Source organism: Rutilus rutilus (assembly GCF_951802725.1).
Source record: "Rutilus rutilus genome assembly, chromosome: 12".
NCBI classification, from domain to species: Eukaryota; Metazoa; Chordata; class Actinopteri; order Cypriniformes; family Leuciscidae; genus Rutilus; species Rutilus rutilus.
This window is the reverse complement of record NC_140217.1, coordinates 10597235-10609864: the sequence shown is the minus strand read 5'-3', so window position 1 is coordinate 10609864 and position 12630 is coordinate 10597235.

Sequence of the window (12630 nt, the reverse complement as noted above, 5' to 3'; positions counted from 1 at the left end):
GCAGAGCTGTAATCTACACACAAGATGGCGACTTTGAGTAAGAATTAAACTATTTGAATAAAAACGAGCGCAAAACTTCCATTTCTGACGACTTTATTATTATTCTCAAATGTTGGAGAATATAAAAAAATAAAAATAAACATTGATGTATTCAGAAATGTAACATAGATGTGTCCTACCTTTGGATTGGAAGTTTATACAAGCAGTAGCTTTCTGACTGAAGCAAATCATGCACACTTCTCATAAAAATCCATTCTTGTTTCGAGCAGTAGGCAGCAGTGTTGTATTGAATGTCACTGATGTACCACTCCCCTATTAGCAACCTTTTCTCCTCCCTCTCAACCTATTTCCCTCCCCTTCCTCTAAAATCTAGATTAAAGGCACTTTGTAGTTGTAGCATGCTTTAAAGAGACTCTGTAGGACAGAATGTTCCCTCTGTGGCTCACACAGAACCCAGAAAGAAAGAAAAAAATTGACTTTGGTTCATTCAGCCTGTCAGCCTGACAGAAAAATCCAACTTTTTGGGAAAGCAGAAAGCACAGTTATGGATATCCCGTTGAAGAGTTTATCTGGCTAAAAAGCGAATTATAGTTCTCTGACTCTTTAATAGGGTTAGTCGTGTGAGGAAAATAACAAAAGCACTTTGAAGACAATCTGCTGTTTAATGCACAACACTTTAAAATAAGTACTTTTGGCTTTACTGATGACATCAACATCTACTTTTTAAGGAAAGTGCTCTTTGTGGTTGCCAGGCAACGTTTAATTTTCTCTCTTCAATGAATGAGATGTTAAGTGCTGTATTAGAAATGGCCACATGAATAGCTGCATCACACACACACACACACACACACACACACACACGCTTTTATAATAATAGGCAATAACAATGGTGAAAGTGTTGGGAAATATGAATTCAAATTTTACCAGAAATTAACTTGTATGATTTACCTCATAAAATAAGTATATTTAAACAATAGCAACATATGAGCAGTGTGCATGAGAGACTGTAAACAATAACAACATATGAGAGGTGTACATGGATGGCTGTATGTCATGCCTGCTAGCCCTTTGTTGCTTTTATAAAACATTTACTGCATTATAAATAAATAATGACACATTTTCAATAGATCTGTTATCAGAAACACTACAAGACACAAAAGTTTGGGGTCAATGTTTTTGAAAGAATTCTCTTATGCTCACCAAGGCGGCATTTCTTTGGTCAAAAATACAGTAAAAACAGCAATATTGTGAAATATTTTTCCCAATTTAAAATAACTGTTTTCTATTTTAATATTTTTTTAAATGCAATTTATTCCTGTGATGGCAAAGCTGGGTTTTCAGCATCACTTCATGCTTCAGTTTCAAATGATCCTTCAGAAATGATTATAATAGGCTATATTGTATTTCTTAAATTTATCAATGTTGAAAATGGTTGTGCTGTTTTGCGGAAACCATGATATATTTTTTCAAGATTTTTTTTTTGATAAATAGAAAGGTCAAAAGAACAGCATTTATTTGAAAAAGAAATCATTAAATTGTCTTTACAATCAATTTCATGCATCCTTTCTGAAAATATAAACTTCTAACTTCAGACTATTGAACGGTAGTGTATATTCTGGCAACTAAACAAAACGAATTATCCGCTACAGTGAACAGGTCAAAGATGTTTCTAATGGCGTATAACAAGATTGGTACGCTATAGAAAAATCTGTTTTTATAATAAATGTTTTTGAGGATTCTAGAACTGGCAAATGACATGCAAAACATGGAGGGGTGCTTACATAGAACTACCTCTTTTTTTTGTTGGCAAAGACAGCATAAACATTACATAAGCTGTGTTGCCTCCTCTCACTGACATTGGCCCGAGGGAATGCTCATCCATCATCAAACAACATCTAGCCTTACTTACTGGGCTGCAGACTGGAACATGCTCTGTGTGGATCCATCGAAATCTGGTATTTTTAGCACAGAGGTCTCTAAAATTAAGTCAAAAGTGAGAGATTGATTTTCATGGATCTTTTTGATCAATATTATATATAGTCTAACATGGGAGGTGGGGTTCAGTGTGAAGCGGATGTATATTTTAATGCTGTTGTTACACAATACATGCTATTATAAATGGAAACTATTATGTGAGCCTACAGGCTCTAATAGAGAGATGGCAGTACAGCAACATAAGCACAGATGGTCACACATTTGGGTTTCATGATGAGTCCAGTCACCTCAACATGAGCGTGAAAAAATGAAGCCTGTTACCACATGTCCAGCCTCTTTTTCTGCCTGGTTTACTTAGCTCAGAGTTCTACAAAGAATGTAGAATATAGTCATATAGGCCGTATGCGCCACTGCGCCAGAGAAACAAGCTCGCAGCCATCCTTAGAATTTTGCCTTTGAACTTCCGTTTTTACACCCCACTACTGGGGTAAGTTGGCCCCCTACCTGGGGTAAGAACCCCCCACCCCCTCTAAAATACTAAATCAACTATTCAATTTAAATTAGAATTTTGACAATTTAGTTGAATAATTGAATAACCGATGACAGACAAAGGAAAATCCCAGTAAAAGAGATTCTTCTGAATGGTAAAATTATTCTGTGACTTATATAGGGATGTGAACATTTACATATTTAATTGCCCATTTTTTAAATAAAGATATGCATAATAGTAACACTTTGAATGCAACTAGGTTTAAATGAAAGCGAAGATGTACATCTAATTCATGGAATACTGAATAATAACCCCATTAATTACATTAATTATTGACGCTAGTAACAAGTAGTATAGCGGGGCTATAGCATGCATGATGTCAGTGCACACAAGGATAGTGAAATATCTGATTGAATAAGACGCTTAACAAAAAACATAAAGTCCCTGTGGAGGTTTGAAAAGTCGTTCAAAGCAATATTTGCATTCAAACAGGGTAAAATAGAAGTTAAACTTAATCAACAGCACTTAATCGAGGCATAATGTTGATTCGATGGATTAAATGACCATAAATGATGAGAACGTCTTTACAGCTCAAATAATATACATGTTTAAACAGAAGAATCATGCTGCCTTCATGTGCTATCGGAATTATTGTAAACACGAGTTTCCGAGTTGAAAAGTCATATTTACTACTGGGAAGCTCTGGGATAATTGTGATACCCAAGTTCCTGAGTTGGGTGAGCAATAACTTTAAACATGGTGGAGGGGAGAACAATTGCTGCTGTGCTTTATTAGTTTTTTCCACAACGGGTTTTTTTCACCTTGTCTTGTCGTTAATCATTTGAAGTGTATTGTAGCCTATGTTTTATACACCGAAAATAGCATGTATTTGAGAATCCCAGAACTGTCAGCAAGCTGACTAGATACCTTCTTCTGTGAGAATATTAGATTACTAATATTAAATACCGTAGTGAATCTAGATAAGACAAAAAAGACAAATTTGGTATTTATGTACTCAATAATGAAATTTAGCTCATTTTTAACCAAAGATATTTCTTGTAAACTTTACATGATGCATTAAATGCTTGACAATTCTGCTTTTAAATCCTTTCAAAATCGGCCTAATGTTCTTCCATAGAAATTGCCTCACTGTAACCTTGATTTTGCTTCTTTTTTAAAGAAAATGGTGGATGAGTGATCTTTTTTTTGTGTGGTAATCAACATTATGCCACAGTTGAGCTTAACTTGTATTTTCCTTTAAGTTTAAAACAGGCTAAACCTAAACCTGAAACCTGCAATAGATGAATATTATAAAGTTTAAAGTTCACCCATTAGAATTTGCTGTGTTAACATGTTTCGCGTCTGTGTCAATAATAAGCCTATGTGCAGTGAAGCAGGTAGACAATGAACATGCATTCTTCCACTAGACTCAATGTGTGATAAAATTGAAATCAGTCCAAACAATAAAATCTTTTCTTGTCGAGTATAGTGTCAGCCAATGATTATCTTTATCTCTAATTGCAGTAGGTGATAGGACCTTCCATGCAAGCCATCACAGTGATTGAATATTCAATGATGAAGTTGAAATGATTGACTCCCTGATCCTGGATAACCATAATCGGTATGCGTGTGTTTTTGCTGAAAGCATGGTCTAAAGGTCAGTGGAAATTTGACAGCATGCTGATGGCTGGCTATTTTTTTTTTAAGACAGGATGTCTACTTTTTTATTGTACTCCTTTATTGTCATGTTTCCTTTTTTTTAATGTTTAAATGGTTATAACTTTCAGCACTGAACTGCACTATCATCTCTTACGGGGAACAAAATATTTCAATTCCCATTTATAGTTTCCGAGAACTTTAAATAAACAGTATTTGTTATAACACAAAGCACTCATGACATACTCGATCAGACATAATGTGTTCTTTGTGAGTAGAACATGTTTAAGACCTTTACAAGTCAATCACTGCCGTCTTTTATCAGAGGTGACGGTAACATCACCTCACCACAACTTCTCGCCTCCATTGAAAAGGTCACTTAACTGTAGACAGTATTCGCTTCTTCGCTTTTTGTTCCTCCTCTTCTTCCTGATCCACGTTCCTATTTTTTCATTTCTCTCGTAGTGCGGAGAATAATGCGGAGCTGACATTTTCAGCAGCTTGCTCTGTTTCTTCCACCACATTGTAAAAAGATCAAATAGCAACATCAAAACAACTTTGCGTCACCGGAGCCCTGGCAGGTTATTGTGAAATGCCATCCGTCATCAGGGGCACACTGGTGGAGTGTGGTGAGGAACTTGTAATAGGTGCCCTGTGCCAAGAGAAGATTCCTAACAGAGGTGTTATATGGCTTTCATCAAAATGAACAGTTGTGACTAATTATATTTAACAGACTTCTTAATGTGATTACAGACTGGCATACTGTTTGGAATAAAGACATAACTATAACAATAACAGTAGGCTATATTCTAAAAATAATTTGTTAACACTTTACAATACTGGTGCACTAATATGCATTAATTCATGCTTAATGCACAGATAATCACATGTTAATGTGTGACTCATGAAGAACTAAACCATTTATTGATGATTACTGCATCAGCAATTAATACCGATTCTATATGATTAATAGATTATGTGATATATGAATGGTTATAAATTAAATGTGTCAAAATGTATTAATTCCTTAATAACATTTAGTATGAACTAATAGTGTTAATTACCACAATTGGTCAACGCTTTGTACTTCAGCTTCCAGTTGTCTGCTTTAATTAATCATTAGCTAATGATTTGCAAAGGTATCATTGTTATGACGGTAACACTTTAGTTTAGGGTCCAATTCTCACTATTAACTGTTTGCTTATTAGAATGGATATTACTAGGATATTGGCTGTTTATTAGTAAGCACATGTTAATGCCTTATTCTGCATGATGACCATATTCTACATCCCTTAATCCTACCCAGTATCTAAACTTAACAACTACCTTACTAACTAAGTAGTAATTAGGAGTTTATTCAGGCAAAAGTCGTAGTTAATAGTTAGTTAATAGTGAGAATTGGACCCTAATCTAAAGTGTGACCATTATGATTTTACTTGTTGAGGCACATGACTATTAACTAATTGTTAAATAATATGTCATTTTGGTTTTGACATCCACACAAAGCCATGGATTTCAATTTCCAGCCGTCTCGGGTTTCCACTGTGCGAGATCCAGTACCTTGTTCATGGCGCAGGAATATGTCAGGTTAAGATTGAGGCATTCAAAGGCAGAACACTGAGAACTTGTGGCCGGGAACTGCTATTTCATAACACTGTGTCCAGCCTGGACAAAGACAACAGAACACATTATAGTCAGTGATAGTACACTGGATCTGGCGAGACGCTACACGATACAACAAAACCCTGACAGTAAACTATTGTGACATTCAACTATTTTCTGACATTTTCCAAGCTCTTGCCCTACTTCTGTTACGAAGGACAAACGGACTTGCAATGGACTTGTCATGTCCAGTGTAGACAGCTGTTGTGGCATGACTCGACAATGGCCTCATCCATAAACACGGTCAGTAAGTAGGCCAATTGTCCACTGGTGCGGACACTAATATAGTTATAGGTATAATTACCGTCCTTAAACAGAAAACCTGAAGACCAATTAATCTGATGGCAATATCCTGGTCAATGCCGAGAGCCTGGCAAAGATGAGCAGCTTTAAGTACCTAGGATTGCGCCTGCAAAGTGACGGTGGTACATATCGATCTTTCCCACTGTAGGGCCGAACAGTTCTAAGAACGGTAAGGAACAGTTACGGTTATATTTTCACTTGAACTTGGTTCGGCAAGGCGCGATTACAGAATTCTCGACTGACGCTTTTGTCAGCCCCACATTGGAAAATGAAACCATATCCGTACTGACTGGGCCGGATCGTCACGGAATGGAGTGGTTAAGCAATGAGAACGGTTTGGTCCGGCCAAATGTGCCAATGTGGTTATTACGAAGTGCGTAATGGATGTGCTGGAAAGAATAAGCCTATATATAACAATATTGCGCCAATAATGAGAAAATGCGGCATGTCCTATGACCGACACCAGGCACAGTTGCTGACACCGTGCAAAATGACATGCCATAATTCCCGTGAACAGCAAAGAGTAATGTCACATGTTGTCATCTGGTAATTAATGTAATTTAAATGCAACATGGCATGAACGCATCAAGTCTTTTGAAAGTATTCTCAAGAACACAATGGTATCTTGTTAGTACAAGATATAAGTTCACATAGGCATGGTTGCCAGACTTTCAGAAACCACTGAGCGCAAAGGAGACCGCAAGGCATTCATTGTGCACTGTATGTTAATTACAAAGAAACACATTTGATTGCTGTGCAGTTTTAGTGGCCACAGTTGACACTCTTTATCTATCGCAGACTTGCTTAAATACAGTAAGTGCTGATATACAGTACAACATCACACATTACACTGTCTTTGTCTTAATAATTGTAGCTCTCAACTAGGTGAAGAGGGCAGTGGTTTAACTTTGTGTGTCTGTTACATGAGAGACAGTAAACAAGAAAGATACATAACTTATAGCTAGTGCGTGGCAAACAAATCGATCGAGTTGGTGTACCTTTACTTTTTAAATGCAACTAAAGCATAAAACCCATCTTGAGAGATGTGGTAGATGATACTAAAATACTATTAAAATGTCTATAACCATTAAAAATAGTCATTTTTGCCTTGTCCTTCTTAATTTATTTTATAATTAAAATAAAACATGAGTTATTTGAAGTACTAAAACATTTAATTGTGCACTTTTTAAATTGTGCACATATAAAAAATGTAACACATTGTGACACAGACAATTCATTAACATGAATTTTCAAAATTTTGAAATGACTACATTTGTCAGGTTTATTAAACTATTGAGGCCTGTTACCAGAAAATGATCAAATCAAAAATATAAGTTTATCAATAACTTCAAACCAACATGTGGTCTCAAACTACAGTATACCACAAGTGACTATTTAGACCAAATCTACAGCCAGCTTTGTTAATTGCAGCCCTGTTACGCAATATAGGACGTTTAGAATTTATTAAAACTACCACATTTATTAGAACTTACTTACTTACTTATTTCTATTTCTAGAGAATAATGAAGTCACACTTATCAAGATTTGTGGTTTTGTCTGTCTGCATGTGTTGAACTCCCATCTCTCTTATGCCCCAGTTACCCCGAAGCTTGCTTTAAGCAAGCAGGCACAGCAGTCGTTTAAACACATCGGCACGGCAGCTGGCCTACTTTGGTTTAGTCTATTAGCCAAAGCTGAGTCCCCACACACTCAATCAGCTGCATTTTGGGACAAAGGTTTGGGGGAAGGGGTTGATGTTTCTAACAGAGGCTCTAACTCTTTTGGGGTAGCTGTTGGCCCTCCTGAGCTCCTGATCTCCTGATCTCACTCTAAACACTGCCGGAGCCCTGTGGGCTTAATGTGTTTACTTGCATTTCCTACACCTTCCTCATACTCCTCCCCCAGGCAGCCAACAGTCTCCCGCCCCAGCCAACACGGTGCCCTCCTCGGCTTCATCAGCATGCGTGAAAACCAGCAGCTCCGAACACAAGACCATTGGTGAGGGTGTAAATGGATTCAAATAGAGGCATGACAAAGGAGATGGTGTGAAGAGACCGCCTCTGAATCACCGGTCCAAGAGAGGCAGACAGAACTGGAGTGATAGACAAGTGAGAGGTTGTATTGGCCATTGAAAAATATTGTGTTTTTAACAATAACTGCCTCCCGGAAACGGCAGTCAATAGAATTACGCTTTCATATATACTGTTATTTTGAGCCACACAGTTATTTTAAGTGGTGACACAACTAGGACATGTCTCATGCAGTTTATTTTAGTCGTCGCAGAAGAACTTTCACAGAAAGCCCACACATCTATATTCTTGAACTAAACTGACATGCATTATATTAAAAAAACTACAAATAGTATTTGATATCATATTTCAAAGGAGTTTGCTATGAACGATTGCTATTTCATTTGTCTCCATGAAGCTATTTTTGCTTTGTGGGTCACTCTGACTCTTGAAAATCTAGTATTTTCGTGAGTCAGCTCTGTTCTCTTTCTCGTTTGCTCTTTCCTCTCTCTCTCATGACCAAGGTATCTCCATGGCTACAGGATCCTCGGAGGTTCAGGTTGCAGAAGTGGGTGTGTGGGTAGGTGTTAGCTGTAGCTGTGGTAAATGAGCTTGAGCAGAAGCATTGAAAATGCAGAAGATCACGGAGAAGTGAACGTAAATTTGCTTGATTCGGAGTCTTTTAGCAACTCCTCTTAACTCCTCTAACTCCTCTGTTTTAAATGAACGTGACAGAAATGTAAAATCCTGAATGAAAGGAAAAGAGACAAAAAGTGAGGGGATGTCGGCACTAACTGGAATAGAATGAAACTTTTTACAGTCACTAAGCCAAAACTTCAACCGCTCGAGACATTACAAATGAAATGATAAAATTTTAGCAGATGCTTTTATCTTTTTATTTTATAGTGACTTACAATAGAGGAACATATAAGCAACTGTTCACAGAGCCAACAACATTCATACTAAGCAAGGTTTACTTTCCATTCTTTGGATTTTCATAAAGTAAAACATTCCTGTCATGACAACTCTCGGAGTGTTTGGCATGGTAATGGATATGACAATGTTGATATGATTGGTCTTGGCGGAATAGATCTGCTACGTTGCTGCTGTAGAGAAAGTACGGGACTTGCTACTGCCAGTACATACATGACATGCTGCTGTGAGCAAGTAAGACACACTGCTGCTGTAAAATATACATGAACACATGATTTACCTGTAGCAGATCTATACAGGTGGAGCTGGGGAAGGTGGAGGGTTTCTGAAAGCACGCTGCAACCGCCACAGCAAATGCTGACCAAGTATTTGAAGGTTGAGCAGCGAGGTTATTGGCTATGATACAGCAAGAACCAATCAGCTGTGCCCTATAGAGAATTATGGGATTGAGTTAAAGATCTATCTGCCTGCGCTATGAGTTTCATGACAGAACTTTATTTTTCACAGATACACTGAAATAAAAATGACATGATCAAGGAGTTAAGACAACATGTTTTTACATTGCTTTAACTCACCAAAATCAGTTAAGCAGTTCTCTACTTTTTTATGTTTTACAAGATTTAACTCATTTTTTAAAGTCAGTTTAATGCAATTTAAGTTGAAATGACTTAAACATACAAGTTAATTGTATTCAATTTAAGGCAGAAACTTTTTTACAGTGTATAGGATTACTTGATTACTTGTTTGTTTTTTTGATGCACCCAGATTTTATCTGCCCCATAAATGTAATCATTTTTACTGTTCAACATTTGTGATGCATTTACTTGATTAAATGCTCCCATATCCCTTTACACACATTCACATAACCACGCTCGTCCGTCATCAATCAAAGGGAGATTTTCGAAATTACAGCTTTGAATGAAAGAGAATCGTTCCCTTCAATTACAGGGAGTAACAGGCAATCACAGGTTTGATGTATCCTGTATAGTATGACACACCAGGGACTGTGAAATGAATTTAGCTCTCCCCGAAGAAGAAAACAAACACTGTGACTCACACCCAGCACAGCAGCAGATCAAGGCTCTGTAATATATTAAAAGTCAATTAATAACATACTGCTTTTTCGATCTGAGACAAAAATAAAAGTTCAACCTCACCGTGAGTCAAAGACGAACGTTCATGAACAGAAAGCCTATGACTCAACAGAAATGTACAGAAGACGCAGATACGTTCAGTACTGCAGCATGGTGCCATTTCAATTGAATTTAGAGCATATTGTTATATAATAGAAGCGTTTGAGAGCTATATTTAGAGTGGCCTTGCAGCAAGTCGCGTGGAACGCTGATGAAAGCTATGGCAACCTGTTTAATTTCAGGTTATGAAGAGCACTATCACTCAGTTTAATGAAGCTGTACAGCAGGTTCATTGACAAGGATATCAGCACTCAAGCAGAAAAAGAGCCAGTTTTGGATTGTCTGGGATACATCACCAGAAAGAAACCTGTTGTTTTACCAAAAGATCGAGTTATGATAACACAATCTCATGTCAATTCTCAACTATTTTTCTTTTGCCGAATTGGTGGCTAATTTGCATGAATTTGTAAAATCTCATTTAAACATTTCTGTATGTTTTGGGGTGGTTTTAATGTTTTAATGCTTACTTTTTTCTAAAAGTAGTATGTTTTCGAATCATGAATCACCTTGTAAATTAGTTATGTTTTGGTGTGAAATTGGGTTGGATATTTTAATAAAAAATTACGAGGTCAAAAAAATTATTATAATAAAATATATGCATGGATGATTTGTTTATAATAAGATCAATAACATGCATTTAGAGAAAAAGATGAAGGGGAAATTTTCATTTCATGCCAGTTGAGAGGCAACACCAAAGCTTTCATGAAAGGAGCCACGGTGACATTTTGTCCTGACTTGTTTCTTGTAGAAGATGAGGTTTATGGGATTTGTAACATATCTCCTTGATAAAAGTTGTCATTGTGCCAACTCTATGTTCATGTGTTACTTTCCACTTACTGTTTAAAAGTCTGTATAGGCTCCTTTTCTTCTTGAGGATGCCTGCATCTGTGTGCGTTTGTGTGTGTGCCCGCGCGTGTGTGTGTGTGTGAGAGAGAGAGAGAGAGAGAGAGAGAGGGGCTGAAAAATGACTCACCTATTTACAGAGGGGTGTAACATTCACATGCCATCGACGCAGCAGGAGTGCGCACTACTTTTCATTCTCGCATTCATTCACACATTTTGTCTAATAAACCATATTAGTGAACAAGTTGAATGAATTATAGCCTAAAATAACATGAAAAAGTATGTGAACCTACATGTTAACTGACACTAAACTCCAGATTTCGAAGATGTTGAAGAAGCTGTAATCAATACTCTTTCCACCCTGCACTGTGAATGTTTTATTGTTCAATTTTATTTTTACATTTAATAGCCTTAGCAGACTGTGTTTGTTAGTTTTTGGGAGTCTGGATTTAGAGACTTCCAGCACCTGTAGAAATCTTTTTTCCATTTCATGTCCAATGTATAACTATTCACAAACATCTGTTCTTTTCTTCAAACAGAAACTATCTCCACGATACACTGCATAGCCCTAAAAATGTTTGTTCTTTTATGGACTCCAGGTAATAATAGTAATGCAGATCAGATGATTATTTGTGCTATGTACCATTTCTTTCCAAATTAAATTAATTTAAATGTAAGTATAGTATACATATTAGCTTTGAAGTTTTTAAGGTTGTAACCTATAGGTAGGGGAAATCTGAAGTCTGATGTGCAGATGTTTCTTTGAGGAACAGGCATGAATAATAGATCAGACAACAAAGTGTTCTCTCACAGTGGAGTTTCCCAGCAGGGAGCAACACTGATTTTATAATCTGCCTCCCTATTGGGGATATAGTTATGGTGCTATGATCATTTAAGGTGGTACATTCATTTGTCTGTTTTAAAACCTTGTGTAAATATGAGGGATCTGTGAATTGGATGAAGAGAATGAGCAAAAACAGATAGGCCTATATGTTGTGGGGAAATGTTTTGGTAAGAATGAGATTATCACAGAGGATTCCAGTCATTGTCCAGAGTGACACGTCCACTCTTCTGTCACCCAAGATAGAGGTCAGTGGTTTTCAAAGCTCAGTCAATATTCACACTGAAAAAGCAATGGATTAGACTACTGTAAACATATTCTCCCTACCATTTTACATTGTTATATAATTTCTAATTAATGGAAAAAAACTTTGAAAAAATATTGGCACAGTTTGGAATCTGGGGCTTTAAGTCTATAGTTTAAACTCGAAGTATTTACTTGTTATGCTGAAATTATATATTTTTTTAAAATCATAGAATAAAATTCAGATTCAGATTCAAGTTCAGAGCCTCAGCTGGGCATTCACTCTCGTTTCGCTTCTGGCCCTTTAAAAGTCTCTTTTTGAGTTGGAGAAACATCTGGTTGTTGAATGAAACCCAGTCATTCATAAAAACAGGAGAGAAGCATGCTCTGATTGGCTGCCTACAGCCTCAAGATCGCATTGGTAATGCAGTGACGGCTATTGGTCAATCGCTTGAATGACATGGTGGACTAGCCAATGAGCGAGACTTACAGTGTAAAGCCGATGCTCTTGGAAAAGCAAGC